This window comes from Falco rusticolus, chromosome W (genome assembly GCF_015220075.1).
Source record: "Falco rusticolus isolate bFalRus1 chromosome W, bFalRus1.pri, whole genome shotgun sequence".
Taxonomy (NCBI): Eukaryota; Metazoa; Chordata; class Aves; order Falconiformes; family Falconidae; genus Falco; species Falco rusticolus.
This window is the reverse complement of record NC_051209.1, coordinates 11,353,453-11,374,877: the sequence shown is the minus strand read 5'-3', so window position 1 is coordinate 11,374,877 and position 21,425 is coordinate 11,353,453. Positions and strand designations below refer to the sequence as shown.

At 44.8% G+C, this 21,425-nt stretch overlaps 1 pseudogene; it reads left to right on the top strand.

Moving 5' to 3' along the window:
- The window catches only part of LOC119140700, a 145,805-nt pseudogene extending 127,137 nt beyond the window's left edge, over window positions 1-18,668 (top strand).
- The last annotated feature ends 2,757 nt before the right edge of the window (window positions 18,669-21,425 follow it).

The window sequence follows — 21,425 nt, the reverse complement described above, 5'->3', positions numbered from 1 at the left end:
AATTGATTAGGGAAGAAGTTGGTGCTCATATGAAAACAGGCAGTTTAGAGACTTCACAACTACCATGTCAAGGAACTTATTCCTCAGTTTTTTAGGTGTTTAGACCTCACCAGCGAGAGTCTGGTAACAATTAATTGCTGTGAATGAGATTTAGTTTTAAGTTTTGCTCCATGCCTTTTTATCTTGCCCCTATTTAGTTTGAGATACTGATGTTCGACCCAATATATTTAGACTCTCTGAGAAAATTTAATCATTTCCAGACTCCCCATCTCCTGATCTCAGATAGGCACTATGTAGTTCCTCATATCTCAGTTCATTTCTTCTACATTTATGCAAGATCAGTATCTGTAGGGCTGGAGAAATGCTGGCTTTCTAAATATAGGCCTCAATTTTTTTCTCTGGTTTAAGGGCTAAATCACCATTCTGGAAGAATGGCTTAAAGTTTCTCAGTATCTCAGTAATAGAATTATTTACCCAGAAAAAGCTTTTTTCTTCCCTTTTTTTGTTTGTTTTTGTTGTTGTTGTTGCCTTTTTCTCCTTGCAACAAGGAGATATGTGGAATCTGGATTTAGCTCCTTCATCTGCCCAAGCAGATTTGAACCCCAATGATAAGCAGTCTTTCTGAAGTCATTAATTTCAGAGTCTTGATTATCTCAGTTTCCATCAGCCAAGGGGAGCCAGGAAGAGTCTAATTATGGATAAACCAGACTTCTCTGTGTTATTACAGGAGCAAAGACTGAGGTAAATAACAAGGTTATGCAGCCCAACTTCTTTGCCTCAACAGGGCTCTCCTCTCAATTGCACCAACTGCTATGACATTGTCTAACTGAGTTTTAAGTAGCCTAACTGCCCCGGCGACTCCTTTTGGGTGGCTCTTCCAGTGGAGAAAGTATCTTATTCCCCTTTCTTGATCTGGACCCAAGTCAAAAACATTAACATGCCCTTGTTTTTCCTTTTCTTCTTCTGAAGGAACTACCTTTATAAGGAGCAGTATCTTGGATCAGATTTTAAATTGCCCAGGCCTTAACCTCACAGCACAAGGCTTTTCCAGAGAGATGTTTCTGCAACTCATGGACATGATTCCAAAGCTTTTGGGCACCTGTAGGCCATAAATTATTAGAAGAAACCTAAAGATCTGCCTTTTTAGCCCTTTGTAAGGATGTGCTCAGATCTCAGACTTGAGAAGGGCTTTTTTAAGCCCTCTTCTCAGCGCTTGACTGCTGCCTCATAAACTCTGTTGATCCATGGGACAGATTTGTTGAATAGTTTCTGCTTTAAATAAAAAGTGAGAGGAAGAGAAATGGATGTGTAGAATTGCCCAAGGAGAGTAGAGTCCATCATCTCCCCCTGTTCTGTTGATGGCTCAGTACAGAGGAAGACAATGACAGCTCCTGCGTCCTTCTGGATGGATTGAAGTCAACACCTTAGACAAGGCACAAATGGGCATGCATGCTGCAGACTGGTGTAACACACCAGCAACCATACTATGGCTGCTTAGTCCTTCAGATTGCCCAAATCTGGCTTCAGCCCCTCAAGAGACCCCAGTACCGACCCCCAGAGCCCTCCTCACATGCCATGCACCTTCCTCTCTCTTCCATGGTGAGTGTTTTCCTTACGCTCAACAGTCCTATCACAAAGATGTGCTACAGGCATCACGGCACAAGCAGAAGACACTGCAAAGATCTCACAGTTCAGAGCTGACATAAAGTAGGAAAAAAAATGTAAGCAAATAAAACAGCAAGTTTAGAGAGAAGGCAAAGACTTCAGCGTTGACCTTGCACAGTCATTTATTTCTTCCCAATCTCCTGTAACTGCAGAACCCTTCACCACAGAGTGGAAAGAGCCCAAAAGGCCAGATACAGCTGTAGAATTAGCAATTCTGTAAAAGCTTTTCTACAAGCTTCCTTTGCTCCTCTTGGGAACAAATTATTCTGCATCCTCATTAAATGCTTTCGCATCAAGTATGCCTCAATAAAACACAAAACACGCTTCAATTGCAAGAATATCATCTGAGAAACTGTTATATCTTTGCTCTGAGCTATTAAGTGTAGTAGTTTCTATGTAAGACGTGTGGGGTTTTTTTTGTCTGAGAGTAATTTATGGGTGGTTTTGACCCGAGTCAAATCCTGGACTGAACAAGTTGCATGGACAACAGGGTGCGAGGGGCAGGGGACCTATTTTCTAAAACTGTCCCAAGTGTTAAGCTTTTACTTTGTCAAATGTTGTGAGAGGTTTTGCATTGCTTGTCTGTTCTGATGAGAAATGTTGTGGTGTGAACTAACATGATCCTAAAGGAGAGATATACAAAATGGATCTATTTTTATTCTGCCACTGGTTTGCTGAATGACCTTGCGTAAATCACATCCCTGTACCTCATTTTCAATTATGTAAATTAGGGATAAAAATTATTCACCTCCTTAAAGTGTTTTGTGATGCCAAGATAGGTGTTACAATTTTAACACTTCACAATTAATGCTCCGTTTCTAGCAATCTGATGCTGCTATCAAAACTCCCACCCCTTCCTGGGTGATGTCTCATGTGGTGAGGTTTAGGGATGAGTGGTCATCTAACCAGGCAGGGGATAAAAAACATCAAGGGACACAAGGCTGGTGAACTGTCTTTGCAATGGTCATTGCTTTACATTTCAGAAAATGTGACAATTTAAAAAAAAAAATAAATGTAATTAGGGGGGCGAGCCGTGCTGCTTGATGGTTGTGAATGGCTGGGCAGCAGCAATTCTTCACTGGCCCCTGAGCAGTCAGTGTCCCAAGCAGGATTTTTCTTTTACTCCTATGGGAACATAAGCACCAGTAATGACAACTATTATCCTTGATCAGCCAAAGCATATCTGCTACAGATAGACAAGAAGTAGAAAGTCACTAAATAAGGGTACAAAGAGTGGAGGCAGTTTAACTTCCATGGACATGTGTGTATCCAAGCTTGGATGTGGTTCTGGCAGCACAGGATTGATCCCAACAGCTCTTCAATCTGCAAGGAATAGTCAGTATTCACTAAAGCAAGGTCAGGGACCAGGTGCCTGGTAAGTGGTGAATCCACCAGACCCAGTTCATCCTCACTCTTTTTCTCCCATCTTCCCATGTTTCTGCATGTGTCAGAATAGCTTAAAATTTTAGGGGTGAATATTCAGGCTGGGGCAAGTGGTGCCTGTTCCCAAGAGGGGCAAAGGAAAATTCTGGTGCTGCAAGTTGGGATTTTATTTAAATGAAGTGTTAATGTCATTATCTGTGTTATATCTACTACTTCTAAAGTAGACTCGATTGCAATAATCACTGCAGATGTGCATGACAATGAATTTACAATCCAACCTGTCTGTCCAACATCAGGAAAGCACAGACTGTGAGCATCACCTGGGAAAAAGACAGGATGGTCCTGTGAAGGCTTTGCAGACATACACAGAGGGTCCTGGCCCAGCATCACCCAGTTGTCAGCTTGGGCCCTTTTGGAAAGAAAGATAAATGGGACAAATAACTGCTCTTTTGGCTAAGGGTACTTGGGGAAAAGAATACATTTCCCTGCATGACACTATATTATACAGAGTCAAGCAAGCAAAGTGATTCTGTTTTCCCCAAAGCTCTTTTCCTCCTCTAATTACATTTGAAATGTTTTGCATGCTATTGAAAATGCCACTTCCAGCTGCGGACCATTAAGGAGCCTACATGGCATAACCACGGGTTTTATTAGGGCAGGTTGGCTGCTGGGGGTTTCAGTGGCAGCAAAACAGGCCTGGAGCAAGGTACCTTTTGTTACAAACATTGAACACTTGTTATGGTGATAGGGGATCTTCACAAGGGCACAGTGGTGGCCAGGCTATTTTAAAGCCAGAGACCTGCATAATCAAGCAGGAACTGCTCAGCCATGTAATTGCTTCCCTTCTGCCCCAAAGCAGTAATGGAGACAAATGTAGCGGTCCTGGTTTGCACTGGGGTCACTGCAGCAAAGCCCACACAGTGCTCTCTAGGGCATTTGTGTAGTTGATTGGTTTATGAGCCCTTGCTCTCCTAGTACTGTTGGTCAGGGTGTCAAGGGGATAAAAACAGATCTGCTCTGGCTCTTCTGCAAGCACCAAAAGTTGAGTGGTAGAGCAGCTGTGGCTTTCACAGTGGATCAGGATCCACCACCCAACAGTATTCAGGGAAAATGCTGATGAGCCATCACTGCAGAGATCCTCCCATTTCTCCTGCGTGCCCAGGCTGTGAGAGCTGTGGACAGGACCTAGGAAAGTCCTTCTACACTGCTACATCCACACCACTTTTCTGGCTCTTCTTCCTCACTCCTTCACCAATGCCTGCTCTGTAAACCAGCTCATGCTGAGGATTTAATGCCTCTGGGGTTATGTCCATATGGGAAGTAGTTTCCTTTCCTGTTGTTCCTTAGGTGCTGCGATGTCTCTGAGCCCACTGCTCTGCAAGTGTCACACAGGAATGGAAGGTGTAAGCAGGGTAATATCCTGAAACCAGGATTTCCTGACCTGAGAAGTAGTTTTGCAAACACAGTTTCTTCTCCTTCCACTGATGTGCTCCCCAACACACAGAGCTAGCTCAGCAGAGGGGAAATCTCACGTTAAGACTCCATCTATTACTAGACTTCACTTTTTTCCCCCAGTTCAATGCAAAAAGAAATTAAATGTATCTTTTCCCAGTCTGGAGGAGGAAAAAAAAAAAAAACCAAACCGAAAAAAAAGAAGAGAAAAACAATACCTTGCCTGGTAAAGCAGAATAATTTAGTCAGCCCATATCAGCTTTTAAATGCTGTGGTGGTTAAACCCTTGATGTGACACCACTCCTGGCACCAAAGGACACTGATTAATAATTTCTCTTGAGAAATTAAAAGTAATATAGGATACTTCTACAGCTTCCAGGTCTCCTAATCTAATTTATGTTGCTAACCATCAGGAAGGAAAACAGGAAAAAGGAAAGATGAATTCTAATGAGATTGAAGAGAAAATCTTTTTCTTTAAAGCAGGCAGGAGGATGCTTTGGGGCAGTAACACCATTTTTCTAAGAGTCACCAGGCAGCTCCTTGATTTGAGGTACCCTTGTGCTGCAAGGGACACCCTGTTGGCATTTGCTTTTCAGTGTCATTCTCTTGACAGAGCCCAGGGCTTGCTCTTTAAATAGTGTGGATAACTGGCTAGCTGAAAAAGTTCACATAGACATAGTCCAGCTGGCTGGACAAAAATGCACATCGCTCTCAGCTTATCTGAAATAAAGCAAAAATATAACAGGAAGATTGTGGTGGGAAAAGAATGTTGCAGGTGTGAATAGATAACTACAGAAGAGAAACTAGGGGCGGGCTTGGTATTTAGGCAACTAACCAATAATGAGCTTAACTTTTGTAATATGTACGAGCTAATTATAACAAGGCATAAAAGGTGACTGTAAGGTACAATAAACGAAGTCTGCTGATCACTCATATTGAGTGACTCTGTCTTCCCTCCGTCATGACAAAATAGTCCAGAGATGATAAATACATTTTTTTGCAGGGAATGCCAGGAAAAGCTGCACTTTGTACTTGCTTTGCCCTCAACTCTAACATGTGCTGGAAAGGCAGCTCTGGCCCATCTATCCCCGTGATGAAAGATCAGGTTTTTGTTGCAGCTCTCCCACTGAGCAGCTGCTGGGACAGCTGGGGAAGAGGGAGGAGGGTATGTGCATCTCATTCAGTCTCTTCTCTGATACTGCTGCTTAGCACTGATCCTGTCCCAGTCATGCTGTTCACTGCTGGCAACGGGACTCAGATCACCAATTTATTCTATCACAGCCTGCAATCATTGATCTCTCTTGCTGGAGCAAGATGGGATGCTTGCTTGCTTTCATCCTGTACTGTTTTAAAGTTTTGATGTAACCGGAGCAGCCTTCCAAACATCCTGCAGAGATGTTCATTGAACTTCAATGGAAATAAGCTTGCCAAAAATATTAACAGCTGACACTGACAACATATTTAGAATAAATTTCCAAAGAGCCCCAAGAGCAAGTTACTCCAGTTAGAGCATGGTGGAAACCCTGGGGAACTTAAGATATGCCCAAGAGGCAGTAAACTGGTGAGGACCTTTGAGGGTACTGCATGCCATCAGACCCCAAACCCCTGCTTAGTACCTTTGTCCTGATGCTGGAGCTTGGAGGAGGTCTTGCATGTTTGGGTGGTGCGTCCAACTCCCCTGCCTGTGTGCTGCACCTGCAGTATTGCACAGGTCTTGTTATTGGCACATGGTGCTGTCCTCCCAGTTCAAGAGGGACAAGGATGTACTGGAGAGCCCAGTGAAGGGCTACAAAGGTGATTAAGGAATTGGAGCATCTTTTATATGATAAGAAGCTGAGACAGCTGGGATTGTTCCAACTTGAAGACAACAAGGCTCAGGGGGATTTTGTCATAGAATCACAGAATGGTTTGGGTCAGAAGGGGCCTTCAAAGGCCATCTAGTCCAACCCCCTGCCATGAGCAGGGACATCTTCAACTGGATCAGGTTGCTCAGAGCCCCGTCCAACCTGGCCTTGGATGTTACCAGGGATGGTGCATCAGGCACCCCTTGGGCCACCTGTACCAGTGTCTCACCATCCTCATAAAAAAATATTTCTTCCTTCTATCTAGCCCAGATCTCCCCTCTTTCAGTTTAAAACCATTCCCCCTTGTCCTATTGCTACAGGGCCTGCTAAAAACTGTCCCCATCTTTCTTTTAAGCCCCCTTTAAGTGTTGAAAGGCTGCTGTAAGCTCTCCCTGGAGCCTTCTCTTCTCCAGGCTGAACAACCCCAGCTCTCTCAGCCTCTCACAGCAGAGGTGCTCCAGCCTCTCATCATATTTGTGGCCTCCTCTGGACTCACTTCAGCAGGTCCTAGTCCTTCTTTTGTTGGGGGTCCCAGAGTTGGATGCAGCACTGCAGGTGTGTGTGTGTGTGTGTGTGTGTCTCCTCACCAGAGCAGATCAAGAGAATCCCTTCCCTCCCTGCTGGCAACACAGCCCAGGATACCCAGTTGGCTTTCTGGGCTGTGAGCACACACTGCTGGGTCATGTTGAGCTTCCCATCCACCAACACCCCCAAGTCCATCTCCTCGAGGCCGCTCTCAATCCATTCTCCAGCCAGCTATTTGTGCTTGGGGTTGCCCCATAATGTGTTCAAGTATCTGATGGGAGAAAGTAAATAAGATTGAGACAGACTGTCCTCACCAGTGCCCAGTGACAGGACAAGAGGCAATGGGCACAAACTAAAGTAGAGGAAATCCCATTTAAACATAAGAAAAAAGCTTTTTTCTCTGCATGGGTAATCAAACACTGGCACAGGTTGCCCAGAGAGGTTGTAGAATCTTCATCCTTGGAAATGCTCAAACCCTGACCAGACAGAGCCCTAAGCGACTTGCTCTAGGTGAGCTTGCTCTAAGCAGGGAGTTGAACTAGATGTTCTCCAGAGGTCCCTTCCAGCCACAATGATTTTGCAGTTCTGTGCCCCTGAAATATAAGGGGCAAGCTGTGTCTTTGGTTGAGATCTGTGCTTTGTAGGGGATATTTCCCTAGCTTGATGAAGGTTCAGGAAGCCAAAGTACAAGACAGAAATGGCTGTGAGGCTGGTAGAGAACTGCTAAACGCATGGTGTGGAGGGATCACAGTCCACAGGAGCAGGGTGACTTGCTGACATAACTCAAAAAGGTGCCATAATTTTCTTTTCAGGGCTAAAGAAGGTTAATATTTGCAGACTAATAACATAAGCACATTGTAGTGAGCTCCTGGAAGAGCAAGAGTTGTTTAATGTCTCTGGGATGTAACTAATACGTCAGCAGAGATCTCTTATCATGAATATAACCTTTCTTTGTCTGACTAATAACAGGACTTTTAAGTAGAACTATCAGAACCTCCTGTATTCCAAGCTCAACAAGGGCTTTTTCTATTTCAACAACAACAAAAAAAAGAAAATCAGGAAAATGTTCCCAAACACCCTTTTCTTCATTTTCAAGTTGCTTTTCCATTTAAAAAAAAAAAGTAGAAAAATAAAAGGGAGCTATGACTCCTCAGAAGGCCCCAAGGCAAAAGTTAGGAGATTTGGTGGTCCCAGCTGGAGCATCCATCACTTCAGTCTGTCCTGTGTTCATGTCCAGCCACAGCACTAGTGAATTCGCCCTGGTTGCTTGGCAAAATCAGGATAGCATGGATAATTCCTTTGCATGTGCTAGCTGGCAGGGTCAAAGGAGCAAACTGTAATTTACTTTCTGACCTTCAAATCCAGATGTGAAGGGGTGTCGCAGCACTCTCTAAACTAGCCAGCTGCAACAAGGTCTTTTACCAGCTCATACCAGCATACTCTTCATACAGTCCTGCTGCTGCCTTCTCCTCACCTCATCCAGGGCATGTGTTCTCTCTCTTCTCTCTGCTTCTTCCTCCTCGGCTGCTGTGGTAACATCCAATCCAGCACTGCCTGAAGTTGAGGCCGCAAGTTGGCTGCATAAGCCTGGAATTGTTGTGGAGGATTCATTTGTATCATCACGCGGTTCCCCCCCACGTTCCTCCCCATTTCCCTGCTTTCTATTGCCACCCACAAGTAACTGTCCTTGAGTGTTACATTTAGATCTACAGTATTTTGCAAAATGCCCTGGTTTGTTACATTGACAGCATACCAAACCAGAGCCATCAGCCCTTCCCGGCCTCGATCTCTTTGGACAGTCCTTCTTTAGGTGACCTTCTTGCCCACACATGTAACAACAGCAGATGACCCTGACTGCATCAGCAAAGGTCTTTGCCAGACACTCCATTTGGAAGGCAGTGGTTCCTACCTTCCCACATACATCCGTTAATTTATTAAAGTGGAATTACAATTTGCCATGCCTGCAATCACCTTCCTACAATCCTCATTCACATTGTCCTTCGCTAATTGAAGTAACAATGCTTCCTTAGCTGCCCCATTCTGTATTTGCTTATCCAAGGCGTCTCTCAACCTATTCAGGAATGACACATACCCCTCATTTGTACCTTGTTTTATTGTGGTCCATGACTGTTGTGGAGTGCCATGATCTGGGACTTGCAATAAAGCTTAGAGAGCTAACTCTTTTCCCTGCTGCAGGACTAAAGGATGTAAGCGAGCTTGTAACTGAGGAGAGTTAACTGGAGCCTCCCCCATCAATTGTGGAATCCCTGCCCCAAAACGTGGGTCATCCTGGGGGTATTCTAAATTCATCAGTGATTGCTCATTTGCTAAGTGCCTCCAATTTGACTCAAACATTAAGATTTGCATAGGGCTCAATATAATTTGCACAATTGAACAGCAGTCATGAGCAGTAAGCTCTGCTGTGAAAATACTATGTAACAATGATTGAACATAGGGTGAGCCTATTCCATACTGTATACAGGTTGATCTTAACTTTTATTACTCCCCAGTTGAAAGGTTCCCACTGAGGGAGAGCATTATCGTCCTTTTGAAGCACTGGGCAGGCTAACACCTTGCCTCCCATGGCGGTTGTAGCATCGATATTCCCCTCCGTGAGTGCTTGCTCCCACATCTTTTTCCAGAATTTGGCAGGATCTGGTCCTGACTCTGTAATTTGGACTGGTATTTGAACATGACCCAAGGTCTCCTCCAATAAACCTATCACAAATGGCTCAGGATCACAGACAGGCAACGGGACAATGACCAGATCTCCCTGCCGTCCCAGAAGGGACCAACTCTGTCCACTTGACCCAGCGCCGCTCTGCTCCTCCTGCCAGCCTTGACTGCGTGAATCAGGTGATGGCAGAGAATCCGATGGCACCAAAGGTACCTCATCGGGCATCATCTCTGCAACCAGGAATGTGTCTATTTCAACTGCAGCCTTTGTCTCCCTGTCTGCTTCCAATTGTTCTAGTAATTCTAAGACTAACCACCATGTTGTCAATGATGCTGTAGCAATTTTGTCCCCTCTCGTGGCAGCCCCCAAAAGTAACAATCCAGCACTTTGCCATATCTGAATGCTGGAGACATTTTTTACCCTAACAGGCAAATTATTCCTTTTACACCACCCTAGCAGAGTTCTTATTGCCGTCTCATCATACTTTATGCCTCTATTGTCAAGTATTTCTATTACCATTATTAATATAGGGTTTGTTTCTCTGTCCACATCTGATTGTTCTAGCAAATCTATGATCAATCTCCATGCTGTTAACAAAGCTGTGGCAATTTTGTCTCCCCTTGAGGCAGCCTCAAAAAATACCTTTCCAACACTTTGCCATGTCTGAATGTTGAAAACCTTTTTCACTGTAACTGGCAAATCATACTTTTTACACTACACTAGCAGAATTCTTATTGCTGTTTTATCATATTTTACACCTCTTTTTTCAAATATATCCATAAGCATTGCAAATACAGAATTTGTCTCACTGTCCACATTTAATTGTTCTAGTAGGTCTAAGACTAATCTCCACGTTGCTAGCAATGCTGTTGCAGTTTTATCACCCCTCGAGGCAGCCTCAAGAAGAAATTTTCCCACGTTTTGCCATGTCTGAACACTGGAGACATTTTTCAGTATAACTAGTACATCATTTACTTTGCACCATCCTGGCAAAGTTCTTATTGCCTTCTTGTTATACTTACACTTCTGTTTTCAAATATATCTATAAGCATTGTTAAAGTGGATTTTTCTTCTTCTGTACCCATATCAATTAGTCCCCATCTACATTGGGTACCAAAAGTTGCAATTTGAGTTAAGATGGACAACAAGTATTGCAATACACCCACATCAATTAGTTGCAACTGCTCACCTCTCACAGTGTCTGTTATGGGTCACATGCTCTCCCATTTGTCTCAGCTACATTAGGCACCAGTTGTTGTAGTCTGAGTCCAACTCAGCCAGCCTCACATAGGGCACTAACTGTTGCAGCACAAACAAACTAGTAGGCTGCAACAAGGCTTTACCATTGATCAGACTCTACAGCCTGTACTGTACCTCCTTCTTCTAGAGGCCAGGCCACACCACCCCCAACCCAACATTTCCCCCTCCTCCCCCCTCAGGGCTATTTAACCACTTAGCAGGAACAAGCTACACCTGCATATCATCCATGTCAATCAACCCACTGCCTCTGAGGCAAGGCCACAGCTGCATGTTATCAATCCTAATCAACCCACTGCCTTCATTCCTCTACAAAGGGGTTTGGGGTAAAACAGACCATAGAGAAAGACATTAAACCCTATAGTTTGTGGCTAGCTAGCAGCCCCAAAATGTGAAGGGACCGCCATGACCCATACATACGCTACTATGTGTTTTTTAATAGCTACAGATGTAGTATGTAGGGGAGGGGTGGGGTTTAGGTGCGACATGAACTCATAGCTTTCTTTTGGCTTTAAGGCTTCGTGTTTCCTTTAAAATGGAAGGAAGAATCAGCAGCAGCTTCTGTGACAGAAGCTGCTCCATTAACTTTTGCCCCCAAACACTCTGATTCCCAGGAGATTTCATGCTTCTGGTTCTGGCAAACTGTTCTGCAGGGCCCTGATTTCCCTGGGGCTTTGTAAGCGTTTGTTGTCCTCAAGCCACAGCAGTGCTTCTTCCTGGGATGGTTCCTGTGTGGTATGTTGGCAGGGGACATCCAGCTGTCCCTGCTCGCTGCTGCTGCTACTTGTAATGCAGAAGCCCCATCTTGTGCAAAGTGCTGGGCAAGGACAAGCAATAGTGCCTTGCCCAGAGAGCTTGAAATCTAGCTTTTTCAGGACTATGCTCCAACACCCTTCTATATGATCAAAAGCCAGCGATTCCATCAAAAGCATGGCCTGACTCTAGAAGGGGGATCAGATTATGGTCTGAGCAAGTCAACATTGCTTTTGGTATCAGAACAACATCATGTTCACTGGTGACATTATCTGAAGCAAATACCAATCATTTCTAGCACCAGCAGGGTGCTACCAAGGTGAGGTAACTCGCCTCCTTACCCAAGCTCTATGAAAATAGCCACATTTTTTTTATTTTGTTGTTTTACTAGGAATTGCACCAGATTGGCACTTGGAATATATTGAAGTGACGGACTCTGCCATGGACAAGACATTTCGCTTCCAGTGTGATCGCTGGCTAGCTAAAGATGACGACAATGGGCAGCTCATAAGGGAACTGGCTTGTGACATCCTGGAACTGAAGGAACAGACCAGTAAGTTTAGATTTACTTAGAGCTACTTGTGGCATTTGCTGAGGGACCTCAGAGGACCACATCTCCTGCAAGCTGCTCCACTAAGGGTTCCCATGCAATAGGCATTTGTATTTGCAGCCTGTAAGGGTTGGATGATTTAAAGGTACTCTTTAGTTCAAAAGTGCAATGTTGTGATAAGAACAAAGCAAATCAGGATTTATGAGGAAGAAAAAGGTCCCATTCTGGGTTGAAACCTAAGAGGGGTTCATCTGCAGCGGTTCAATTCAGCAGTAAGCCATAAGGACACATGGTTATAGGCCCATTAGAAATAATGGGCTTGAGTCTTTGAGGTGGAAAATAAGTTCAATCCTTAAAGCTTTGTAAGTAACATTGCTCCAGCTTCCTCCTCAACATGTTCTGGGCGACTAGCTCAAGTATCCCAGATGAACATGATGGCTGAGCTTAACACCCCATAGCCCTGGGTCTGCTCTGGGTAATTCCACTGCGTCCAAGGTAATTACACTGGTGTCTAACATGGTGAGTGAGCAAAAGTTATTTAACCACACTGATGATATGCAAAGCGCATCTCAAGAACTCCTGCACTGCAGTGCTCTTCTGCAGGAGACTCCTGGAGAGTTGATAATCACATCACTTCAGTGTGATTTCACTCTGCCGCTGCAAAACATCAGCCTTGTGGTTGCCATTTTGGGTACTCACATGACACCACAGCACCTGAAGATGTCCTGTTGGGTACGTGGATACCCTCACTGTCCCTGTTAGGAACGGTGGCACAAAAACTGTAGGATTTGGGCTGTGTTAAAAAGGGAGTGCTTAGCACAGCAGGGAGCTGGGCACAGCTTGTTCAAGAGCAGCTCCATCTACTCTTGCTAGCTGATTGAGCAGTACTCATATTTTTTGTGTACTCTACCCATGCATGACATCCAAAGCACGTAGAAGTCAAAAGTCCCACAGATTTTGATGTGGATCCATCCTTATTTTGCAAATGCTTTCTCGTGTGCTGTGATATATATTAGGAAGAGAGTTTTCAAGCAAAGTGACAGTCAAATGAAGAGATCTTTCTGGCCATCTGCTCTTCCTTTTCTGTTTAACGTGTGTGTTAATCATGCTTTAAAGTCTATGAGATTGTCACAGTAACAAGTGACAGAGAGGATGCAGAAACAAAAGAAAACATCTGAATCATCTTAGAAGGAAAGCTGGGCCACTCAAAAGAATTCCTGATGGAAAACTCCACCAAGAAAAGATTTGAAAAGTAGTGGGACAGGTTGGTGGGCCAGAGGAACTCCCCACCAGCTGTGTGTCTTCCACCTCTTCTCCAGGGTGGTTTACAGAGCTGTGTTTGCACCATGCTGTTTCCATCCCTCTTCCAGAAAGCCTAACGGTTTCCCACTTGGGGTCAAAGGAAGATGTAAAATTAGGTTCTGATGGGCAGACACAGAGCAGGTTTAAAAATTATGAGAAAAAGGCATTTGGTGAAAGGAAATGTAGATGATATGTGTGTATGTCCTTTTGTATTAATACATACAAATGAGCTTCTGGTGAGCCTCCGGGGGGGCTGTGTATTTTTGAGCTAGGAGGAGCGGAAGGAAGCTGGAGGTGGTTTTAGTTCCCTTTACAGCATCTCACTGGCAGTGGGAATCAGAGAGAAAGTAAAAATAGTTGGAGGCTAAATGTTGTCAGAGCTGCTCAGATTTGACTTTTCAGATGAATCTGGGGGGGGGGGGAAGGCTGAAAGATCACTGTTGCATGAGGAAATCCGACGATTAGCCTCATGTACAGACAAGCTGGAGGCGCATCTATGTAATGTGGTGCAGATTCCTTCTCCCATGTGGGACCAAAGTGCTCCAGGTGTGGGATGGGTTTTCTACTTTGTTTAAGGACACAGCATGCCCTTAGGAGATGGGAACCTTTTCAAAGTCACGGACACTGCTGATGTTCTGTTGTTCTGCAGGGAGGAAAGGTTTTTCTTGCAGCTCTGTAAAGGAAGGTGAAATTACAGCTGTGGACTCTAGTCTGAATGGCTGAGGTTTCACGTGAAACATGGGAGATCAGGAGGAGCTTCCTCATGACCTTAAGTTGCTGGTTGGAGTTAAAGCCACTACTGTCCAAAGCATTAGTCACAGTCCATCCTTGTAGGCAGATGGGAATAAGGATCAGTTGGAGGAGATAACAGATATGCAGGAGACATGACAGGGAGCCAGCCAAGGGTTTGACCTATTGTTTCTTTAAACTTTTTTTCAAGATGAGCTTCAGGAAGGGTGGCTGAACTAGCAAATTTAAAAGAGCTATGGTGGGTAGATGTGTAACAGATACAGTATCTGTAAAAAATGAATTAATAAGTGCCAGAGGGGGAATTAGTCATTCTTTAGCTTTATCCATAATGAGGCAAATTGATTTTGTATGTGGAATGGCTCAAGTCTATCCTGGAAAACCCTAGTGGCAACAATTTAAAGTGTCGACCCAAATCAGAGAAAATACAACATTTAAATATGGAAATTATACTTTGTGTTGAATGATTGTAGGTCAAATAAAATTACTTTAAATGAAGGATTATCTTCTGTCTTCCATAGCTGTGTGCAAATTACTTAATGTCCATAAGAACAAGTCACTGCCAGCCATCAAGATACTAACTGAAGCTGCTCCGTTTCCTCTAGGGGAGCAACAGACACATTTCAGTTTTCTTCAAAGAATGTCAGTGCTATCGCAGCCATCTGCATTGGACACTGCCCAAAAGATGAGAAGAAGTCATCTGCAAAAGCTGATGTCTTCTGGCACATCCAAGAGATTGTCATAATTGAGATGGAGCTTTGTAACAAGTAAGTGCCTTCTGATCTGCAAGGAGCTGCTCCAGGAGGGCACAGGGAAGCTGAGCAGCTCTGCCTGCATCCTCCTGAAGCATTTCAGACTTAAGCAATAGGGGAAAGTCTTACCAAATCTTAATCACTTTCTGAAAGCTAAGAACAAGTTCTTTGGTGTGTTGGGTACAGAACATCCCCGCATGACTTGCCTGGGCAATTTCTGAGTTGTTAGAGAGGGCATTTTCCTGTGCAGATAAGTTTAGAAACGAGTTGGCCTGGGTGAATCTCCCAGCTATGACAAATTAATGTCTCAGCTTGTGGAAAATACTTTGACTGAAATTTAAGGGGTTTGTAGGATGCTCTGCACAGACTGGCCTTTAGGCAAGTCTTGTAAAAAGAACTCCCAGAAACAAGTTGAGTAACACAAAACCTGAACCTCCAGAGCAGCTTGGATGAGAGATCCTTCTGGTATGATCCAAAAAGAACACTGGAAAGGTTGCAGTCATGCAACTCAGCTACTCTGATTTAAATATGACTGAAATCTGCCATGGCTGAAAAAATGAACACGTCTGAAGAGCCCTGAACACTTTAGGTCCTACATGCTTTGGTCTGAAGTCCCGTCTTTGGAAGGGGTGACATTCATGACAGGGAGCAGATAGGGACTATGCAGGAACCAGAGAAGATCATCCATTTGCGGAAAAAACCTGCTCTTCAGAGAAAATATCTGCAATGTTAATTGTGAATTTTTCTTCTCCATTATATTTCCATTGCTGCTAAAGAATTTAAATATAAGGAGTTTGTTCCAGCTGAGACAACTGAGTGCTTAATAAGAAATCCTTGAAGTGGTTTGGGGTTTTTTTTAGAAGCTGAGAGTCTCTCCTAGCAAATTAATCAGCCAGTAGAAGAGCCACAATAATATTTGCTGAATGAAAACTCAGTCAATTACGTACCAAAACATGTTCTTTTCTCCTGGTGGGGAAAAACCTGGAACCCTTAAAGTCCAGCTGTGCAATCAAATCCATGCACTAAACTAATTGGGAGCAGGCTGAAACTGCTTGAACAGCATGTTTTGAAGGGGCCAAAGATCTTCTTGAAAAACCCCAGGTTTTTTTAAGTTTTAAATTAAAGAGGGCAGCCAAGAGATGCTGGTAAAGGCTGCAGCCTGTCATTGCACTGAAGCAGGGCTTCAGCTCTGCAGATGCAGCACTTCACAGCGGTGTTTGCTCTACAAACCATCAACTGGAGCAGTTTGCACTGTAAGAGCAAGCTCTTGCTTCAAGTATTCCCGATCCCAAGCATCCACCAAAATCCACCCAGTTAAGCCAAAGACCAAATTAACGGAGTTACGGGATTGCCACAGCAATAGTTTTGAATTATACTGGGATTTTTGCCTTTTAGTAGTAGAACTTAGTATGTGAAAGGGCTGTATTCAGAAGCTTTTACTTGCAAATCCCAGGGCTAGAAAGGTATTTTTTCTTCTCCCCCTACCCCCCCATTAAGATTGGCATGCTCCATTATAACTCTGGAACATGAGATATTACGTAGCCCAGGAGATAAAACTGCATCATCAGGCAACTCCTCCACCCCACTATCATGCATTTTTTCTGACCCTGAGCCTAAAATTTTGCTCCCACCAGAATTTCTCATTTACAAAGCTTCTTTCCAGAGAAAGGAGTGCTTTACTTTAGCTGCAGAAAATGTCAAAAAAGTGTTGGAAGTGCTTAAGAAGTGCACTACTGCTGGTATCGCAGTAACCCTTCCTCCAGGTGTTTATTTTACACACACGCACTGCAATCCAGCTACGCTCCTTCCAGGAGGACCTGCTGCAGTTGGTTGAAGGCAGGGGAGGGAGGGAAAAAAACCAACTCATTTGGAAATTATCTGCATCATTGGAAATGAAATACATCATTAAAAGCGGAGCGCTCCAGCCTCTGGCCAGCTGCCAGGTACATGGTAATTTATGGATGTGCTATGTGGTCCCTGCACATCACCAGAGGCAGCACTGCAGAACCAAGGGCTTTCGGCATCTGGTACCTATAATTTCTGTGCTCGATTATTTTTTTTTTCTCTTTTTTTTGCCTGCTAAGGATAGGGTGGGTGATCTAGATGAGGAAAGACGGGGAAGGGGGTTTAAACCTCCTCCTCCTGCGACGAGCGAGGGAAAGCAAGCAGCCGACTCAATATGAGTGATAAAGCAAGCTTCGATTTATTATGGCGCAATTATGTCTTATATACAGTTCCAGTTAATTATGCCTACAAATCATCTGCTGATTGGCTAAGCTCTAAAGGGTTACACTTTCATACGTCCTCCTACTTGCGGTTTCTGTGGATAGCTAGCTACATATATTTTTTTTTTCCTCTCTTGTCTACACGAATTCCTCAAAGTTATTTACAACATTAGGCACAAGGTCAGCATGACCTTATCTCTCTTCCCTTTTTAGCAATCCTGGTAATTTTCCAGTTTTAGCAAGCCTGGTAATTTTCCATTTTTAGCAAGCCTGGTAATTTCCCACTGCGGCCTAGCTTGGTTCACTCCAGACTTATGTCAAAAGCTGTATCACACAGTCCTTCTATGGAACCGTGGCCGTTCTCTTTCATCCATTCTGCAACATCCTCCCATCTTTCCCATGCCATTTTTCCTAGTTCCTAGCACAACTTTAACCATACCGTCAGTGAGGGCAATTGCTGATCTCCCTGCTCTCAGAGCAGTTACACTCGCAGCACTGGGCTGTCTGATCGTCCTTCCTTGGTGGGGCTGTAAATGGACTTGCCATTGTATAGGCAAAAGAGGTGACAAGCGCCCCACACCAACACTCCTACCTGCAGAGTGTCTGTGGCTGTCTAGAGAAATGTTGGGTTTTCCAGTTGTGGTTGCAATGTTCAATCATCGCGGCTGTCTTTCTAGAGAGAAGCTCTAGTGTTAGCACATCTATGGAAAAGTGCTGAAACAGCATTAATGTTGGGCAATTTAGAAGCATGCCTGGTGCATAACAATTATGCAGGAAAGTGACCATCCATACCACTAACATTCTGCTAATTTTCCTTCCCCAGATACTTTTTCAGGTGCAATGTGAAAATCCCTCTGCATTACAAGAGACGGGACTACAAAGTCTTTGAGTGTGCCAAGGTCATTGAGAGCTTTGCCAGCAAAGCCCGGAGCTTGGTACCAGTCAAATATGAGACCATCATAGTCACAGGCTTTGAAAAGGGTGCAGGGACTGATGCCAAAGTGTCCATCACCATCTTCAGGGTGAATGGGGACTCGGGAAAGCGAGTGCTGAAGCATAAATTCAGGAACCTCTTTGAGCAGAGAAAAACCAGCAGGTTTTACCTGGAAACGCTGGACAGGGGGGAACTAAAAAAAGTCCAGATCGAGCATGACAACAGCGGTCTGGGGCCAGGCTGGCTGGTGGAGCGAGTGGAGATCACCAACACGGCAACTGGCGTGACGACCATATTTCCCTGCAGGAAGTGGCTGGATGAAAACCGGGGTGATGGGTTAATCTGGAGGGAGCTTTTTCCTAGGTACTGAGGAAGGCAGGGCTGCAGGAGGGTTTTGATCCAGTCTGCATGAGCATTTTTCTCATTATACTGTTTTATATTGCATTTTGCTTTTTAAAATGCTGCCTTTATATTGAAAGATTTTTAGTAACAAGATGTGTTTCCTGGGTTAAGGTTTTGTAAAAGTAATACTGCAATTTTTTAGAGCGCATATAAAATTGTGAATGAAATAAATACATTTCTCACTTCTTTATGATTAAAAGCCACAACACGCAGAGCCATAAACTAACCTTTACCAGCTCAGATGCCACCTTCTGCTTTCAGTGCTTTGCCCTGCCAGGGCTGGGAAAGCCCACTGGCCTCCACAACTGATGAGCTCCCCTTTTAGATGAGTCAAAAGGATAAGAGAATTGAGCCAATATATTTAAGAAAATTGAGCTTGGAGAGCCCAGGTTTTCCCACTTTTGGCAAGAGTGCATATCCACACACACACATGCATACCTCCAGAAGACACTGCATTGAAAGCAGGTGGGGAAGGACCCGGTACTTACCCAGTCAGGTTTCAGGGGGTGGAATCTGGGTGGTGTTTTCCATCCATGGGCTTTCCCAGCTCTTGGGCTGAATTTGTCCAAGTCTGCCCAGAGCTGAGTTCTACAGTTACAGCAGCTGGAACAAAAGACCTACCAGATAATCAATTCCACTGCAAGGAAGCTGTGCTAACTATATTCAAAGCTGTCTCAGGATAATCTTACCCTATAAGGCCTAAATACCAACTCTGTTTCAGAGGAGCTGTCATTAATTTTATTTTTTTTCTTTTAATAAGGATAGCTGTTTCGAGTTTTTCTGTGGTGGAGAAGGGATTTCCCAGCTGCAATTTGGGCCAGTGCTCCTGTAGACGAGCTCTTCCCAGCTACTCACAGGTCTACCAGTACCAACAAGAAAAGCTGTTTATAAATCATTACTTCGGGAGCCCCCCAAGGAGCAAAGCAGCAGGACACATCCTCCAGAGAAGAAAGGAGGGGTGTCTGAGTAGCCACAAGAAGAGCTCATTCACCCTCTCAGCAGCTGGTTTCAAACAAGCAGTTGGTGGAAATGGGGATCAAATGGGTCAAGAGTAGGTTAAATCCACTGAGCCCACTCACCCCATCAGTCCCTTCGGGTTGGGGATGATGCTTCTCCTGGGACATGACCTGGATGTGCCTGGCCACAGGGCAGGCTGTCCCACTGCTGAATCCCTGCCTGGCCACGGGCAGAGAAGGCCCCAGCAAAGGCTAGTGATGCTGAGGCAGGAGTTAGGGGCATCAGTTGCACCTGGATATTTGAAAGCTGCTGTATCCCACCCAAGCTCTGCCAGGGAAGCACTGCATCTTAATTTTCTGCAGCAGGCATCGCCAAAGAGACTTGAGCTTATTCAAGGCTGGCTGTGCCAGCTCACAAATAATAGCTCAGACTAATTAATTTTAGAAACCTTTATGGTAACTGATGGGTTTGGGGCAGAGCAAGTTGCTTAAATGAGCTCAGTAATCAACCTCATCAGTGATCAACTACTCACCGATGGGAATAATAATAGCAGCCTTTACTGGCTGTATTCTCCCTCCTCCCTGCAGACTGGTGCTGCCAAGCTCTAAGCAAGGACAGAGCCCACAGGAGGAGCAGAACAGACCTCAGGAGGGCTGAAGGTAGGCGCTGGGGTCAGCAGGCATGTTGCAACCCTGGGACCCTGCTGGGATGGGGCTCAGGCTCCCTGGACAGCCAGGGGGTCCCACGAGCAGAGTCTGGAGCGTTTGCTTTTGCTGCGCTTGTGCAGTGTTGTTGCAAAGCAGCAGTTCCCCAGTGGGTGTTTTGAAACAAAAAAAGGGTCAGGGCCTTTCATCTGCCTGCTTTCCCTCCCACCCGTCTACCAGGGCTATGAAAAAAATCCTCCCTGTCAATAGATTTGTCCCATGTTTAGACAAACATGCTGCAGTAAAATAGGAGGGTTTTCCCACTAAAATGCTGTAGTCCCAGCGTTTCCAGTTGGCTTCAGTCAGCACCCACTTGGTGGGGCAATGCCAGCTGCATCACAGCAGTTTAACCCCTGCCAGCCCCTGAGAAAATTCACTGAGATGCACATGGGACCTGCACTGCTCTGCAGCAGCTCCTGATCCATGCACCCTCCCTGCATGGGGCAAGGAAGGAGAGAAGAGAAAGCCTTATCCTGAACATGAGATGTGCTTACATCTGGGAGTAACCACATGTAGCAAGTAGCTCCAGCCATGGATTGAGGTCCTGTTGAAACAGGAATGAACATCTTCAGGGTCACCAAATCATTTCGTAGGTGAGAGGTGGGATTGCAGATGCCTGGGTTAACAGCAAAACCACCTGCCATCCCTGGGCAGGCATGTTCAACACGAAAGCTCTGCTGACCTCCAGGCAATGATGCCCTAAAAAGAGCAGAAGGGGAGTTTGCTGATACAGGGTCAGCAACCTCACTGCCTCCCAGGAAGGCAACCTTGGCAAAGCATGAAAAAACTCTGCTTTTTTCTTTTGAAGACTTCAAAAATGCCCCTTGTTTGTGCAAAACCCAACTCCACTCTGGCTCTGGGGAGTCATTCTGTTGCTACAACTAATGCTACAAAAGTATTAAGGCAAGAGCGGAGTTTTTCCAAGGGCTGGATTTGCATTAAGCTGTTAAAACCAACACGTTCCTGGCCAAGTGGAGAACTGGGGAGGAGAAAATCCAGAGCTGTCCTAGCACTGTGCCTTTGGCAGGGCTCAGGGAACCTCTGCCTGCTGGAGCACAGTACCCAAAGCTGTATGTTGGGCAGATGCACAGATCCTGCTCCCACCACCACCCTCTACTTTTTTTTTAAATCTATTTCTTAATTGGTGGGGTTCTAATGCACATGCCTTCATCCAAAAATCATTAATGTAGCTGAAAATCAACAGCGAAGGACAAGGATGGTGGCAGGAGTCTGCAAAACCAGGCTATCGCATCGTCTCTGTGGTCCCCATTGGTTTGGAAGCCCCATGAAGTGCTG